General features: G+C 40.1%; 2 long non-coding RNA genes and 4 other non-coding genes across 10 annotated transcripts in view; 5 read left to right on the top strand and 1 right to left on the bottom strand.

Annotated features, from left to right (window-relative positions):
* The window catches only part of LOC102392878, a 43,195-nt gene that overhangs the window by 22,014 nt on the left and 3,178 nt on the right, over positions 1 to 18,003 (top strand). For 2 of the 5 annotated variants that reach the window (XR_003110013.3, XR_003110015.3), the window contains exons 3-5: positions 14,587 to 14,724; positions 16,994 to 17,067; positions 17,298 to 17,372. This is a non-coding gene — a long non-coding RNA (uncharacterized LOC102392878). Of the gene's footprint in view, positions 1 to 14,586; positions 14,725 to 16,993; positions 17,068 to 17,228; positions 17,373 to 18,003 lie in introns of all 5 variants that reach the window. The other 3 variants (XR_006551686.2, XR_003110014.3, XR_006551687.2) reach the window with 3 other exon arrangements.
* TRNAE-CUC lies at positions 7,279 to 7,350 on the top strand. Its single transcript has one exon. It is a non-coding gene; the product is annotated as a tRNA-Glu (tRNA).
* LOC102392658 lies at positions 7,288 to 10,613 on the bottom strand. The gene is made up of 3 exons (XR_326006.3): positions 10,422 to 10,613; positions 9,821 to 9,892; positions 7,288 to 7,427 (listed from the first exon to the last, which is right to left on the bottom strand). It is a non-coding gene; the product is annotated as an uncharacterized LOC102392658 (long non-coding RNA).
* TRNAG-UCC lies at positions 9,962 to 10,033 on the top strand. The gene has a single exon. It is a non-coding gene; the product is annotated as a tRNA-Gly (tRNA).
* Positions 10,843 to 10,914, top strand: TRNAH-GUG. Its single transcript has one exon. It is a non-coding gene; the product is annotated as a tRNA-His (tRNA).
* Positions 11,938 to 12,010, top strand: TRNAK-CUU. The gene has a single exon. It is a non-coding gene; the product is annotated as a tRNA-Lys (tRNA).

Below are 18,003 nucleotides of genomic sequence, written 5' to 3'. Positions count from 1 at the left end.
GATGTTGCTGTTTTACTCATTTGGCACTATTATATAAAGATGTATTCTTTGTGCCACCTCACATTTAATGTTTTTATCAATTCCTGCAAAGGTGAAGAATGCAGTGTTTGCATTTCCCTGTATTAAGATGAGAGCTCCAAAAATAAAATGTTTCTAAAATCAAAGACTGCAAGTGAGCAAAAGATAGGTTTTCTTTTGTTGAACTGCTTAGGATGGTGGCCATATGAGATTACTTGGGATTAAGAATTTATAAATCAATAGTTCTTAATTTTTTTGGATCACAAACTCCTCTTGAAAATCTAATGACAGATATGAGCCCCATCCTCAGAGAATGCTCAAGTATGTCTGTGCTTTTCCTGTTCCAAGAGTATTTTATATTCTCTTTGAAGCAATTCTATTATGGCCATTGTGCGAGTATGCTAAATCCCTTCAGTCACATCCAACTCTTGGCGACCCTATAGACTGTAGCCGGCCAAGCTCCACTGTCCATGGGATTCTCCAGGCAAGAGTACTGGAGTGGGGTTGCCATTTCCTCCTCCAAGGGATCTTCCTGACCCAAGGATCAATCTGGCATCTTCTCCATTGCATGCAGATTCTTTACCACTGAGCCAGTGGGAAAGCCCCATTGTGGGGGTGGGTTGGGGGACGGTATGCATCGAGTGGTTCTAAAAAACTTACCCCAGTTGCTGAAGAATATCCACTATAGTATATGCCCTCACAGATTGTGTTTTATTTGGGTTTATATTAATTTCTATCTTGAGGTCTTATAGGGGAGAGAATTAACTAGTTGGATAGAAAATCCTGTCATGTTGCCATAAAGTGTTTTTATATTTCATGTTTCTTTTGTTGTATATGCAGTATCTGGATCACTAGCACACTTATTTATTTATTTTATGGTCCAGAGGCTCCTGATCTCCATGGAAACTGTGGATCTTCTAACATCTGAAAAAGGATTATTCTCTCAGTCATGAGGGTGGATTTGAGAATCTGAGACGGGTAGAGAGCAGAGGCAGTGAAAGTAATGAAAAAGGGATATTAGGGCTCAAAGCATACTGAGGTGTGTCAGAGGGGCCTTGAGTATAAAACTATGGGAGGGACAATTTTGTGTGTGTGTGTGTGGAACTGTCCTGCCCAGTGGAGTACATTTAGCATTCTTGTCTCCCCTCCCCTGTCAAGTGCCATCCCCAGTCAATGTAAAATTTTAAATGCCCCTACATGTTTCCAAAGGCCCCCCAGAAGGTGGCACCACTCTGGTTGAGGAATACTGCCAGATAGTATCAATCCTAGGTGGTCTCATACTACCATGACCTAAACTGGTTTAGCAGAAGTCTTTTCTCTATAGTGACTATCCTTGCTTTAGCAAGATACAGGACATTTCTATCAAAGGATCCCCTATGTAGCCACACTCACTTCCTTCCTATCTTCATCTCCACCTTAATATCTAGCAACAACCAATCTGATCTCCATTTCTATAAAAATGCTATATGAACAGGTTAGAGTATATAACCTTTGGGGATTAGCATTTATCACACAGCAGAATTCTCTGGAGATTCATCCAAGTTGTGTGTCTATCAATAGTTTGTTCCTTTTTATTGCTGAGTACTATTCCATGCTATAGATGTACCACAGTTTCTTTAACCATTCACTTGTTAAAGGACATCTGTGCTGTTTCCAGTTTTTGGCTTTTCATTAATAGATTTCCACATAGGTTTTTTTGTGTGAACATTAGTTTTTATTTCTCTGGGATAAATGCCCAGGAGTGTAAACACTGGATCATATAAAAATTGCATAGTTAGGGTTTTTCTGTAAATAAACTGGGTTTGTTTTTTTTTTTTTTTTGGTAAATAAACTGTTTTCCCCAGTGGTTGTACTGTTCTACATTCCCACAAGCAATGTATGACTGATCCAGTTTCTCTGCATTGTTCTCACCAGCATTTGAGATTGTCGTTTTAAATTTTAGCCATTCTGATAGGTATGTTGTGATATCTAGTTGTGGTTTTAATTTGTATTTCCCTAATGGCTAATGATGCTGAACATCCTTTCATGTGTTTATTTGCTATCTGTATATCCTCTTTGGGGAAATGTTCCATCATGTCTTTTGATCATTTTCTCATTGTCTTTTTTTTATGTACTATTGAGTTAGAATGTTCTTATATATTCTACACAATACATATTTTTTCCCAGTTAGCTTGTCTTTTTCATTCTCATAATAGTATCTTTTGCAGAGTAAACATTTTTACTTTTGATGACATCTTCTTATTCAACTTATCCTTTTACAGATTATGTTTTTGGTGTCAAATTTTTGTCTAGCCTTAGATCATGAAGAATTTCTCCTCTTTTTTTCTAAAATTTTATGCTTCACATTTAAACTGTTGATCCACTTTGGTGTTAGTTTTTGTATAAGGTATGAGACTTAGGTTGAAAGTTTTGTTTGCTCTTTATTTGTTTGCCTATGGATATCCAATTTCTTCAGCAATATATATTGAAAAAGCTATTCTTTCTCCATTGAATTGCTTTTTCACCTTTATAAAAAAAAAATAAACTGGCATATTTGTTTTGGTCTGCTGCTGAGTTCACTGTTCTGTTTCATTGATCTGATATTTATTTTTCTGCCAGTACCATACCATCTTTACTGTTGTAGCTTTTTAACAAACCTTGAAAATGGATGAGCTGATTCTTCCCACTTAATTCTTTTTCAAAACATGTTTTAGCTATTCTAGTTCCTTTGCCTTTCCATACAAATTTTATAATAATTCTATGTCTACAAAAAAATCTTGCTAGGATTTCCCTGTTACTAAGTTTTAGATTGTGACAAAATACATAAAACACAAAGTTCACAATTTTAACCATTTTAAAGTGTACCTTTCTGTGGCATTTAGTACCTTCAAAATGTTACACAACCATCACCATTATCTAGTTCCAGAATGTTTTCTCACCCCAAAAGGAAGCCCTGTTCCCACTGTGAAGTCATTCCCCAACTTCTGGCAATGACTGATTGCTTTCTGTCTCTATGGACTGGTCCATTCTGGACATTTCATATAAATGAAATCATATGTGACCTTCTGTGTCTGGCTTATTCCATTTAGCATGTTTTAGAGGTTCATCAAAGTAGTAGCATGTCAGTACTTCATTCTTTCTTTTCTTAAAATGTCTAATATTTATTCATTTGACTGTGTCAGGTCCCAGCTGTGGCACACAGGGTCCTCGCTGCATCATGCAGATCTTTCATTGCAGTGCGCTGACTCTCTAGTTGTGGCACCAGGGCTTAGCAGCTGTGCAGCATGTGAGATCCCAGCTCCCCAACCAGCAATCAAACCCACCCACGTCCTCTGCATTGGAAGGCAGACTCTTAACCACTGGACCACCAGGAAAGTCCCTTCATTCTTTCTAATGTCCAAATAGTATTCCATTGTATGTATATACTGCAGTTTGTTTATCCATTTATTCATCAGTGGACACTGGGGCTATTTCTACCTTTTGGCTATTGCTAGTATCATGCTGCTATGAGTGTGCATGTACAAGTATTTATTTGAGTACCGTCTCTCAGTTCTTTGGGATCTATACCAAGGAGAAAAATTACTGGATTGTATTCTATGTTTAACATATTGAGGAACTGCCAAACTGTGTTCCACAGCAGCTGCAACATTTTATATTCCTGCCATGAGTGGATTAAGGTTTCAATTTCACCTTATCCTCACCAACACTTGTTATTTTCCATTTTAAAAAATTATAGCCTTTCTGGAAAGTGTGAAGTGGTATCTTACTGTGATATATTTGCATTTCCATAATGACTAATTCCATTGAGCATATTTTCATATGCTTGCTGGTTATTTGAATATCTTCTTTGGAGAAATTAAATTCAAATCATTTGCTCATTTTTTGAGTTGTTTGTCTTTTTGTTGTTGAGTGGTAGCCTCTTCATTCTTAAAGAATATTTTTGCTGGATATAGGAATCTGGGTTGACAGTCTTCTTTCAGTGCTTGAAATAAATTGTGCCACTTCTTCTGGCCTCCGTGGTCTTTGAAGAGAAATCTGCTGTCATTCAAATTGCTTATCCCTTGTAGGCAAGGTGTCATTTTTCACCACTTTCAAGATTTTTTTCTTTTTTCAGTTTCCAGCAATTTGATGATGATATGTCTTTGCGTGAATTTGTTTGGGTTTATATTCTTTATAAAGAATATATATATATTCTTTATATATCACAGATTCTTGAATCTGTAGGTTTGACTTTTGCTAAATTTGAGGAGTTACTTATTATTTCTTTTAGTACTTTTTTTAGTCCTGTTCTTTTTCTCTGCTCCTTCTGGGAATCTGATGACACAAATGTTAGATCTTTTGTTATAATCCCACAAGTACCTGTGATCCTGCTTTTTTTTTAATTCCATTTTCTCTGTTGTTCAGATGGAGTAATTCCTGTTTTTTTATCTTTCAGTTCACCAATTCTTTTCTCTGTCCCCTCCACTCTGCTGTTGAGCCCATCCATTGAGAGTTTTTGTTGTATTTTTTAGTTATAAAATTTCTGTTCAGTTTTTCTCTATATTTTCTATTTCTTTGCTTAAACTTTTCTTTGCTGGAACTTTCTAATTTTTCATTTGTTTCAAGCATGTTCACAATTGCTTGTTGAAATATTTTTATGATGATGGCCTTAAAATCTTTGTCAGATAATTCAGCCATCTCAATCATCTAGGTATTGTCTGTTTTCATTCAATTCAAGATCTTTCTTATTGATATGATGAATGCTTTTTAATTAAAGCCTAAATGTTTGGGACCCTGGATCTTATTTAAACCTTCTGTTTCAGTTGGCTGCTTCTGATACTAATCAGGTAGAGGAAGTGGTGGGTGAAATGTCTTGTGAAAACCACATAGATGTAGAATTCTAGGTTCCCCACTTGGTCTCCATTAACACCTGAGGAGAGGGGTTCCTCATTACTGATGGGCAGGAGTAGGAGTTCCAGCTCCCCACATGGCCTTGTTATCAGCAAATGTTGGTGAAAGTACCATGAAAGTACCATGTTTCCTCTGATAACAATCCGGCAGGGAAGATGAGGAATACTTCCTTACAGGCCTGCTGAGAATGGTAATCGAGGTATCCCACTCAGTCTTTGCTGGTGTGGGTTGATGTGGGCCACAGTTCTTTCTGTAGCATTTGGCTGGAATAGAGCAGTTATTATCTAAAAGTTTTTTATTTTGCTAGGCTACCTCTTTCCCAGTCCTTTGACTAGAGAGAGCAGGCTTTTGTTGTTGTTATTGTTTTGGTTTTGTTTGGCTGCATCCATTGCATTTCCAGGTTGCCAGCTTCTTCAGCTCCAAGTCTGGGATATATGAGGCACTAAGAAAACCCAGGGAAATCATCACTGTGTGGTTCCTTGGGCTCTGAGGCCCCTTGCTAGTCTGCCTCTTTCTATTTTTCAGAGCCTCATATGTTTGTTCTATATGAAATGTCCAGGGTTTTTAGTGGTATTAGCAGAGAGAACAGAGGAAAGTACATCTGCTCAATCTCCTCCTATCTATTCACTTGTTTATTTGGTTTTCCTCTAGATTGTGAACTTTTTACATATATTTTTGTATCTTTAGTACCTACTCTGGCACATAATCTGTAAATGTTTGCAAAAAGGAAAAAAGAAAATAGAACATGAAATGAAGTAAATGAATTGCACTCCCCCTCATTCATCTTTAGATGTGTAGTGCCGGGAAGGAGGAGGCTTAATCCTATTCTGAATGATGAGATTTCTCCTGGTGCTTTGAGGTTGAGAAAGGAGGCTTGCTCCAAGCAAGAGCTAATACTGCAGTACTTCCCAGTTTTTCATGTTACTGAAAATTACCAGCAGGTGGCAGAATAACTGATGAAAGTAGACAGTTGACCAAAACATAAGGAGGCTGATTTCCTTTGTGACACAGAAAAATAAAATGGATTGCCTTGTACCCACCCTGGATACAATCCCAAAATGTTGCCCTGAGGGTTAGATTTTTTTTTTCAGCATTTGAATACAGGTAGCTGCCCAGTGGGAACAGAGATGGAGTAAAAGAAAGTGGGCTTTGTTGGGTTCCTTGGTGACATGACACCAGGATTACTTGGGTTTTGTGAAAATAAATGTCTAGTGTTTAGTTACTCTTCTCCCTAGAAAAGTGTGGATTGGATGACCAGAGGATTGACACTTTTCTTACACAACTCTTTAATATTGACACTTTGAAAGCAAAACGAAGCAATAAACTCCCCATAAACATCTGGCATCCTACCATTCATTTTTTCTGTCAGGTCCCGCTGATTTTTGCTTCAATTTTTTAGTTCTCTTTTTCACTTATTATCAGAAGTGTTTTCTGATCTTAAATTATGGAGGCTGTTTTTAAACTTTATATTTGAACTTATGTGCAGAGAATTAATCACAGTGCAGTCTTCTGACCAAAAAATGTCTGAAAGGAGACTTGATTGTCTCTTTCATTTTTGGTTTTCTCAAATTTTTATTTTGGAAAAATATCAAACGTACAAAAATAATAAAATTTCAATTACCCTTCACCAAGATTCATTGTTAACATTTTGCCATATTTGCTTTCTGTCTCCTATAAAGCTAATTTGCATACATTGAGGGGTATGGTTTTTAAGATTCCTTCAGTCTAGGTATGCACTCCAGTTTTCTTTTCTTTCTCCTCTCTCCCTCTCTTCCTTCTTCATATTTGAAATTTCTGAAGCTCCAAAAGTCTTCTCTTAGTCTCCCACAAGCGAATTATGCTCAGATCCTGCTGACAACCAACCACCCATGGGCTGAATCACTTGTACTTGTCTGTAATGTTCGCTTTGGTCAACAGAGTTTGGCCTAAATTCACAAGCGATTTAAAAGAAAAAAAAAAAAAAAAAAAAAAACTGCTATAGGACTTCTATATTCCTTAAGGAAAGATTCCTGGGAGAGCACAGCTAGGGGCTTTTACCTTTCCGCTGATCGCAGTTCAGGAAATACTGCAAACAGGGGAAGCTGAGAGTTTCCTATTAGTCTTTAGATCTTTTCTCCGGACATTTGTCTTTAATTTTGGAAACTGCAATCGTGTGCATACGATCCTCACTTAGCTCTGGGAGCCAAGCTAGGGTGTTCTTTTCAGGGTTTTCTACTTCAAGAAAAAAAAAAGTTTTTTATGAGGGAAAAGTAGTTTCGGGGTAGGGGGAGGGCCCAGTAGTGAAGAATCTCAAAATCTAGATAGCTGAAATAACACACATCATGGAATGGGTAAACAGAGACGCACATTGAATTAGCCTCATATATTTGTATCCGCAGCACTTTGCTATCGTCCCTGGTGGTCTAGTGGTTAGGATTCGGCGCTCTCACCGCCGCGGCCCGGGTTCGATTCCCGGTCAGGGAAGTGTTCGTTTTCTCTCCTGAACACTTTTAATGATTAACTTCTTTTCTTTTACTCCGTTTCCCCATGGGTGACCTTAGCTGAAACACAGAATATACAGAATAACATAAAAAATGGCTTCTACCCGTTTTTGAAATACAAAATTCTACCCGTTTTTGAAATTCAAAATGAAATAATGCTCTATATACTGTTTTATTACAAACTACTTTTAAAGTTAATATATTTATAACACTTTTCAGTAGAAATAAATATACTTAAGGAAAATCATATTTCTTTCAATTTACTTAATTTCTGCAAAGGTAATATAGTCACATGGTTTAGGATTCAAATATGGAAAAGGGCATAACTATTAAACCTAATTTTCACCTCTGCCTTCTAGTTTTCTTCTAATAAGACAGTCAATAGTAAGTTTTGTAATTATACTGTAGTGTAAGTATACTATAAATATAAAAAAAATTTATTCTAAATGCAAGTACATGCATACATACTATATCTAAATACGTTCCTCTTTCTTACACACATGATAGCAATCCATGCACACTTTTCTGAACTTTGCCTTTTTCACTTAACATATATTTTTAAAAATAGTTCCAGATTACATATGAAGACCTTCCTCATAGTACAATACTATGTACTATGGTACATAGTATTCCATTGTATTGATACTCCATAATTAATGGAACCAGCTTCCTATTGATGACACTTAGCTACCGCTGCTGCTGTTGCTAAGTCGCTTCAGTCGTGTCCGACTCTGTACGACCCCATAGACGGCAGCCCACCAGGCTCCCCCGTCCCTGGGATTCTCCAGGCAAGAACACTGGAGTGGGTTGCCATTTCCTTCTCCAAGGCATGAAAGTGAAAAGTGAAAGTGAAGTTGCTCAGTCGTGTCTGACTCAGCGACCCCCATGGACTGCGGCCCACCAGGCTCTTCCGTCCATGGAATTTTCCAGGCAAGAGTGCTGGAGTGGGGTGCCATTGCCTTCTCCACTTAGGATGTTATTGTAATCTCTTGCGGCCATAAAAATAATCTTCTACATGTCATTTTGTCGTCATTAGTGGCTAAGTCGTGTCTGACTCTTGCGACCCCATGGACTGAGGCCTAACAGGCTCCTCTGTCCAAGGGATTCTCCAGGCAAGAAAACTGGAGTGAGTTGCCATTTCCTTCTCCAGTCATTTTGTACATGTGTAAAATAAATGTCCAAGAACTGAAATGCTGGTTCAAAAGATATGTGCATTTATGGATGGGTAGTGCCAATGGCACCCCACTCCAGTACTTTTGCCTGGAGAATCCCATGGACGGAGGAGCCTGGTAGGCTGCAGTCCATGGGGTCTCTAGAGTCGGACAGGACTGAGCGGCTTCACTTTCACTTTTCACTTTCATGCATTGGAGAAGGAAATGACAACCCACTCCAGTGTTCTTGCCTGGTGACTCCCAGGGATGGGAAGCCTGGTGGGCTGTCGTCTATGGGGTCGCACAGAGTCGGACACGACTAAAGCGACGCAGCAGCAGCAGCAGTGCCAATATGCCCTCCTTCGAGGTCCTATCAATTTATACTCCCACCAGCAATGTACAATATAAACATATAAAAAAAAAAAAAGCTCATGTGGGTTTTCATAAAAATGAATTTGATCAATTGTGTTTCTGGACTTTTAGGTTTTTGTCCTTAAAATTCTGGCTTTACAAATAACGCTTTAATGAACATCTGTGTGAATACATCTTTGTCTATCCTTGGATACTGCTTTCTGATAAATTCATAGAAGTGGGATTACCATTTCATATATTATATGGATTAAATAAATATAAGAACTGAAACAATTAAAAATAGTGGATAATTATCTTATTGGGCTGGAGAAGACTTTTTCAAGATAAAAACAAACATAGCAAAACTGACAGTTAAAACGACATAAAAACAGAAAACTGCCCATCTGAAATCCTATAAATAATATTAAAAGACAAATGGCAAACTAGCATGTCAGTAATATACATATAAAACAAATACTCAATAGAAAAAGTCAACCAAGTGTATGATTTAGTTCTCAAAACTAATACAAATAATTAGTAAAGTTTATGAAAAGTTATCAACTTCAGTAGTAGTACAGTAAATACAAGTTAAAATGAGACTCCAAATTTTTATGTTACACTTTCGTAAAAATAAAAAGATGATATCTAATTGACTAATGTAATTTGGTAATACACTTTGGGTGAGGTTGCGCCACACAGCAATTTGGCAATATGTATCCAAATCCTAAAAATGTAGCTTTTCAATGGCAACTTTACCTCTATGCCTTTGTGCTAAGGAAGCAGTCTGAAACGCTTAACAATATATGTACAGAGATAACACCCACATTAAGGCCTGAACTTGTCCGCTAGATTTCAGAGGCACGGTTCAAAAGACAATAAATAAACTAAATCGATTTTCCTTAAACCTCTGAAACAACTAAAAAACTACCACAAAATTTTTAATATACTTACAGAAGAAATCCTAGAGGTCTTCTTTTACTTTTCGTCCTTTGGATTTGTGTTGAATATTTCTCAACCTAAATCCTAAACAAGAAAGTCAGACCAAAATAATCAACTCGTCATAGGGAAATAAAGCGGCTTCGCTTCCTGTATGCGTTGGTGGTATAGTGGTGAGCATAGCTGCCTTCCAAGCAGTTGACCCGGGTTCGATTCCCGGCCAACGCAGTGGCTCTCTTTTTATCTGCCCAAACCTTGCTTGTGAAGGCCAAACGGAGGGAGAAAGATCTTTTGACCACCCATTTGTCCTCAAACTCTAAGCCTTCAGGGAGATTCTAACGAGAGTAAAGCTCCAGTTTTCTTGCAGCTACCAAGCCAAGCCTATCTGCTGGGTTTGGCTTCTTGCTTCGCACCAGTTTACGATAATTGTCCTCTGGGGGGCCCTTAGGTAATGACTGAAAAGGAGGCTGATTTTATTTGTTTTTCTGAATACTTTGAGGCGACTTAGATTTACTGAAGTCAGCCCCAGAGTCCTTAGTTTCTGAGAGCGGGCGCCAAGGAACGGTGAGGGAAGCATGAAAAAAATAAAGGGACCTCAAAGCCTTTCGCAACTCACCAGCTCCGCTTCTCTTTCGGTTCCAACATTCAGGAAACAGAAATATCAGCTCCAGGGTACCAGGTGGAGGTGTAAATAGGCAAATGCTCTGGTTATCTAGGCCGAACGCCTTGAATATTTGAAGAGGAAAGAGAAGTGGTTTGAGGAAGGCGACTGGGGACGCGGTCCCCTGGCTGCATGCGACAGACCTCTCAGATCTCGACAGTGCGCCGCCGTCCAGCAGAGGGGGTGATATTGGTGCCGGCACCGCAGGATTCTCGGACCCAGATTCGGGTGTCAGACCTGGCTTCGAAGTTGTGAGTGGAAACATTTGGAATTTTCTGTGCGAATAGCGCCAATTAGGCAAAGAAAGCTACAGTAAGACAATCCTGTTTCAAAGGATATTAAATCCAGCCGCACTGCGCCGCCGCGAAAGTAGCACGCCGTGATCGTATAGTGGTTAGTACTCTGCGTTGTGGCCGCAGCAACCTCGGTTCGAATCCGAGTCACGGCATATGACTGTAGTTCGCGTCAGCAGTCTGTTTTTCGGAAACTTTTAGCGATTAAAAAAAAAAAAGGTTTGTAATCAATCCTCTTTTGCTCAAGACTGCACCGCAGAATATGCAGTCTATGAATTAGACGAATAACTCACTCCGTGGAGCTCACTCTACAGCTCATCGACCTAGGCGAACCTGACCAGCCCCGGCAGAGGCACTTCAGGGCGATGTGCAGCGCCTCGGAGCTGCGAGAAAAGCCTGCCTTCACCTGAGCAGAGGAGACAGCTTTTCGCGGGTGACTCGGGAACTCAGCACCTCTTCCAGAAGTTGGAGAAATGAACGTTTCGGAGAGTGGAGTGAAATCTCCCGTGAGCGCCCAGGCCCGAGGCTCTGAATTCCATCCGACTTGAAATCTCAGTGGGGCTTTTACACGTAATGAATATGGTCTTTTACTCAGGTCACACGAAGTTTAGTATTTAAAAACAAAATCGTGCCCCAAATGAATAGTGAATTGGACCTATTTTCCGAGAGCCGCGTCCGTCAGCTCCACCTCCACCTCACCCCTTGGTCCTTACGGTTGAACCGGGAAAAGGGTTTCGGACCCGGAAGGAAGCAGGAGGCTCAACACCAAGATTTCGCGAGAGCAGGTTCCCGCTCCCCTCCTAGTCCCTGCGGCAGTTTGCGCCTGTCATCCCCGTTCCCTCGCGCTTTTTCGCCTCCTTTTCAGTATTCCGGGTCCCAGACACCGGGTTCTCAAAGGAATTTGCTAACCAAAAGGTCTCAAAACCGGTATAAAAGGAATCTGAAGAAACGTCGGGGTTTCAGGATTCGTGATTCCTGGGTCCTCGGCAAGCCCCCTCGGCCTCTCGCAGTCCCGTCACTATCGAAGCGTCGAGTTGTTTGGTGGCAAAGGCTTCTAGTACATTTATAAAATCCCAGAGCCCGAGAATTCTTTCAAATTAAGTTGCGTATATCTTTGACCGTGAAGGTAGGCCTTAGAAAGAAACTATACTTCTGTAGGAAAGGCAGTTTGCACTGGAGCCCGGCTAGCTCAGTCGGTAGAGCATGAGACTCTTAATCTCAGGGTCGTGGGTTCGAGCCCCACGTTGGGCGGCTTAATTTTTTGTTTTTCCTACCTACCTTCGGTTTTATTAAATCTTCTTTTATTCGCTGCCAACTGAACCAGCAGCTTCTAAATAACTATTGTTGTCACTGCTGTTTTAAACTTCAGTTAACTATTCCAGAAATCGCCTCTATTTGCCCAAATTTCAGCAAAAAGAGGAATCTGGGCTACCGATTCCAGCATCTCAGGTTGAGACCAGGGGTCCCTGATCCACGGCTCCCTGGAACCAGGTTCCTCCGAGGACCGAATCCGGGGCCCGCGGAGCTCGCCCTTTGTTCTGTTTCGACTTGCCCCACCTAGAAGACGTCTTAAGATAGGGGTCCCCAACCCTCGGGTCCGCTGCCTGTTACGAACCGGGCTGCACAGCAGGAGGTGAGCTTCATCGGCTGTTCCCCATCGCTCCCCATCCTTGGTATTACTCCCGAACACCATCCCCGCACCCCGCAACCCCTCACCCTCACCCCCACCCCAGCTGTGGAAAAACTGTCTTCTTGGTGTCAGGAACCTACTTCCTGGTGTCAAAAAGTTGAGGCCTGCACTGTCTTAGGACACGACCAAACGGAAACACTTTCGTTCTCTTTTAGTCAGTGGGAAATTTTGCATGAGGTTTTGAAGTGCCTTCTTAGGTAGTTAAAATGTTTGCCGTTAGGTGCTAAGCAAGTGCCTTTGCTTTCTGGGTTTTGAAACGTCTATCAGCCTCAAAGGACTGATCTCCAAAAGAACAAGAGGAGAGGGCCCAGGAGAAGACGCTGAGGAGGGACGCGGAAGAGCAAAGAAAGGGGGAAAGGATCGGGAGGCGCAAGGATGAAGGCCTGGAGCGGGGCAGATGGGTAGATTGCAGTGCTGTCGTTGGATGAATATATCCTGTCTCTCTGGAACGCTGCACGCAAGCTTTTTGAATTGGCTATTGATCGGTCATTTTGAGTTAACTATGGATCGAACTTTGCTCTACCCGTAAGGCTCGAAGTTGTTTACAATGTCCCTGTTAAATCTCCCATTCAGTGTTGTGATGGGTGGTGTGAGTAAAGTCCGTGTTTTCAAGGTGAGTGGAAGCCGACTTTGGCACCAGTCATCAGGCTTCTCGACCACAATGCGGAGATTCCCTCTTAATTCGTCATACAGATCTTCCCACTTCTTCAGAAGGATCATTGGCCAGTCCTACTTTTTTAAAAAAGTTTGTAAATGTTTAGACTCCATTATATATGGAACCATCTCCAAAATCATCAATACAGTAGCCAGTTCTCAAGGTGTTGTGTCAAGACAAGCACCACCAAAATCATCTGGAAACTTTTGAGAAATGCAAATCCTCAAGCCCTACCTCAGACCTACAGATTCAGAAACTCTTGAGGTGGGCCCAACAGACAGACTCACCAGGTGATTTGGATAAATGCTCAAGTTCAGGAACAGCTGTATTAGAGCAACTTCCTTTCCTATCAACCAAGATGTACCATGTTCTTGGGTAGGATACTCAACATCAGAAAGAACACCTCTCCTTAACCTGGTGTCTGAATTTAACAGTTTTCATTAAAATGTCAATAAATTTTTAAAAAATTCCAACCAGATAACATAATCCTAAAGTTTAAATGGAAAAATAACAAGCAGTAACTGTCAGGGAAATTCTTTTTTAGAAAGAGGAATGAGGATGGACTAACCCTATGAAATATTAAAATGCCATAAATTATAATGATTAAAGTGATAAAATATCTTGTATGAATGAAACAGTAATCAATAGGACAGCATAAAGTCCAAAAATAGACCAAAATACATAAAAAATGTAATATAGTAGAAAGAGGGACTCGAATCAATAATTCTAATGAGCATTTTTTTAATAACTAGGTAGCTGTCTGAGAAAAAAATAATGGTCAATGAATATCATACCCTTTGTGTGTTCAGTCGCTTAGTCTTGTCAGACTCTTTGAGACCGCATGGACTGTAGCCTGCCAGGCTCCTCTGCCCATGGAACTCTCCAGGCAAGAATACTGGAGTGGGTTGCCGTGGCCCCCTCTAGGGGATCTTCCTGACCCAGGGATGGAAACCGCATCTCCTGCATTACAGGCAGAGTCTTTACCACTAAGCCACACCAAGGAAGCACAGTGACATCCTTTACATAAAAGTAAATTACAAATTGATCAAAGATTTAAAATAAAAATGAAAAGGAACATAAAATTCTTGTAGAAACATGAAAATTATTTTTTCTTGGTGTGTGTGTGGAAAAGGCTGTTCTAACTATGACACAAACTCAGTCCTGAGAGAAAATATTGATGAATTTCACTATATAAATGAATGGAATCTCCATAAGAAAAGTTGAAAGACAAATGACAATTTGGGGAAGTATTTGCAACTCATATTGTGTTAAAAACCCTCCATTTTTCGTTAATGCTTCAGTTTATCGACATCCTTCTCACAGGCCCCTTGTGAATGCACACACAAAAACAACTGAAACCCCTTGAAAAGCAACCCAACCAGGACTCTAACTTTCCCCTCCTCCCTCCACTTCCCTGTCTCCCTGCTTCTCCCTCCTCCTCTTTCCTTCCTCTCTTTCTCCATCTTGGGTTGCTTTCCTTAGATCCCACTCAGGACCCCAGTGAAGGCTGCAGCCCTTAGGCCCTGGCTCTCACTGCTCCCCACTTGTTCAACTGAACACCCTGCCGATTGCACTTCTGTGTGGGCCTGCGCTTGCCAGCGGTGACCCCACTTGGGACCGGTGAGTATAATAACCTTCTCTTCTGGTTCTCCTCCCTTCCTGTGGCTGTACCAAATTTATCATACCATGCTGGACATCTACATTCTTAGAACACACATCATGTACAAAAGACTAATTTCCCTAATATTTACAGAACTATAAGCCAACAAGAAATAAACCAATAACCCAATAAAAATAGCAAACATATAAAGAATAGAAAATATAAAAGGCTTGCCCATATGAGAAGATACTTAACATTCAACATTGCTATTAACAAAAGTAGTGCAATTTAAAACTAAGTTGAAATAAATTTCAATATAGGAAATGGTAAATTTTTTGAAGTTTAATATGTTGGAGAGTGAATAAACATTGTTAACAAGAGGGTAAATTGGTACAAGTTCTACAGGGTGCTTTTTGAGCAATATAAAAAATTTTCACAAACTTTTTTTTTACTTCAGCAATCCACATTTAGAAGTTTATCCTACAATATAGCTATACAAGTGTGAAATTGTGTACAAAGTTATTCAAGAAACACTTTTTATTAACTAAAAAATTGGGAATTCTCTAAAGGTCCATCAGTTTGGGGGTGACTAAATAAATGGCAATACAACCACACAATTAAATATAGCTGTAGAAAAGAATGCGGAGAAGGCAATGGCACCCCACTCCAGTACTCTTGCCTGGAAAATCCCGTGGACGGAGGAGCCTGGTGGGCTGCGGTCCATGGGGTCACTACGAGTCGGACACGACTGAGCAACTTCACTTTCACTTTTCACTTTCCTGCATTGGAGAAGGAAATGGCAACCCATTCCAGTGTTCTTGCCTGGAGAATCCCAGGGACGGGGGAGCCTGGTGGGCTGCCATCTATGGGGTCGCACAGAGTCGGACACGACTGAAGAGACTTAGCAGCAGCAGCAGAAAACAATGAGAAAGCTCTTGAGAGAAGCCTTACAGAAATTGGTTATAATTCAATAATAAATACATGGAAAATTAAGCAAATGGAAAAGTAATGTAATTGTTACTGCCAAGGGAAAAATAAATTCAAAAAGTGATCACATTAATTTCTCTGTTAATAGTTTGTATAGTAAAAATGATAATCATTAATCTCTCAAAATTATGACATAAGCATATTGATATATTAGGGTTTCCCAGAGAAACAGAACCAATAGAAGATACACACATATGTATATAGAAATTTAGTTTGTATACAGAGATGTTATTGTGGAGGGTGGTAAATCTAAAACTCTTCAGGGTAGGCCAACAGGCTGGGGACCCAGGGAAGAAGTGATGTTGTAACTCTCACCTGAAAACAGAATCTAGAGGCAGAATTCTTCCTTCCTTTGGGGATCTAAGTCTTTTTCTCTTAGGGCCTTCAGTGGCTTGGATGAGGCCTACTCACATTTTGGAGGGTAATCTGCTTTACTCAGAGTCTACTGACTTAAATGTTAATTTCATCTAAAAAATACCTTCAAAGGAACATCTGGATTAATATTTGACCCCAGTACCTGGGTACCATGGCCTAGCCAGACTGACACATAAAATTAACCATCACAATTGGGAAAATGGAAAAGTGAAAAATGTATACGTGTGTGTAGTACTAAGTGTAGTGGGAGTATGTAAAGGAGAGATAAAGTGCCTAAAACTAGAAAATCAAGAATTAACAATATTTGTTTATAGAAACAAATTAATATCCAATCACTGATTAAGAGAATTTAAAGTAGTTACTTCTAGGGAGCAAGAAATGGCAGAGAGGTTCAGGGGACTGTTGGTTTTCATTACCAGGTTTGTAAGTGTTTGACTTTCTAAACTATGTGCATATATAAGCTTGCTAAACATAAATACTAAATAAAAAAGCTTTTCATATGTTGTAATGATTCAAGTATTTTACCAATTTGTTGTCTTTTGAATATTGTAGAGGAACAGTTCTGCTGTGGCACCCAAGTGACCTTCTATGTATTTGCACAGGCCACACAAGCGAAGACTTGAAGTGGAACTATTGTGAAACTTACCACAAGGCAAAGCGCCTTGTGATTGTCCCCAAACAGGAGAGGATGGGAGGCCTGTGAAGAGCAGCCAGGAGACAGTTTCCATTCCCCTCCCTGTCTACCCTGGGACAGTTTTTCATTGCCTTGCAGCTTCTAATCACACTTAAGGCATTCTGCTTACCTCCTCACTCCTTCTCTGAGGACAGCTGCAGACTGTAAAACTCTTAGCTGCAGTCTAGAATTAACTCCTCAGTAACAGGGTATCCCACAACTTGCATTACAGTCACTGACCCCTTTTGTTTCAGTGACATCTTTTGGATGTTGGAGATGAGGAGTCATGAAGTCTATACCTTCAACTACTCTTCCTTTTGCTGTATATGTAAGTAATAAATTGTTTGAATCTAAAAGTGGCTTGTCATTGCAATGAGAAGGCCGTGCACCTCAACTAGAGAAAAGCCTGTGCAGCAAAAAAGACCAAGCACAGTCAAAAATAAAAAAAAATAATGACAATAATAATAAAAGTGACTTATATCTTTACAGGCTGAATCACCCAGGCCTTGGCTTTGCCAGATGTTGAGTGCTTCATTTACCTTTTTTTTTTTTTTTAAGCTACATATGTACATGTGAAAGTGGCTCAGATCTGTTCAACTCAGTCCATGGAATTCTCCAGGCCAGAATACTGAAGTTGGTATCCTTTCCCTTCTCCAGGGGATCTTCCTGTCCCAGGAATCGAATTGGGATCTCCTGCATTGCAGGCAGATTCTTTACCTACTGAGCTATCAGAGAAGCCCTTTTTTAGCTAAACAAATTCTTAAACCTTTCATGTAGGTAAAGGTATTGGGGTTTTTTTTCTTTCCCTAGGGATTTTGAGTTTTATGTCATTCTTAGAAAAAAAATTTCCCTACAAGACAGTAGAAGTTTTATTAGGGGTATTTTCTGAAGGAAGAAAGTTGTAATTGTTCTTCTGCTAATGAGCTGAACAGATGCAATGAGCTCTCAGATAACTTTGTGGCATATTCCCTGAGGCCCTCTGAATCCCAGACCTGCTGAGGAGTAAGAGGGTTTCCTGGGACCTCCCAACTCAGGATTCTTGGGCTCTAAGAAGGGGATGCAGTCACTAAATAGATGGTGCAACATCTTAGGGCTAGCTATAGTGAAGAGCAGTTACTAGGCCTGATTGGCCAAGGGGAGAGAGCTGTTTCTAGAACCTGGGAAAGCAATAGTTGTAGGTAAGGCTGTAACTATAGTATAGTGCCACCGAACAGTAACTGTCCTGGGGTGTGGCAAAGAACACAACTACTGCCAACCTGCAGGA

Source organism: Bubalus bubalis, chromosome 6, assembly GCF_019923935.1.
Source record: "Bubalus bubalis isolate 160015118507 breed Murrah chromosome 6, NDDB_SH_1, whole genome shotgun sequence".
Lineage (NCBI taxonomy): Eukaryota > Metazoa > Chordata > Mammalia > Artiodactyla > Bovidae > Bubalus > Bubalus bubalis.
Note: the sequence above shows the minus strand (reverse complement) of the source record. Positions and strands in the feature narration are given on the sequence as shown.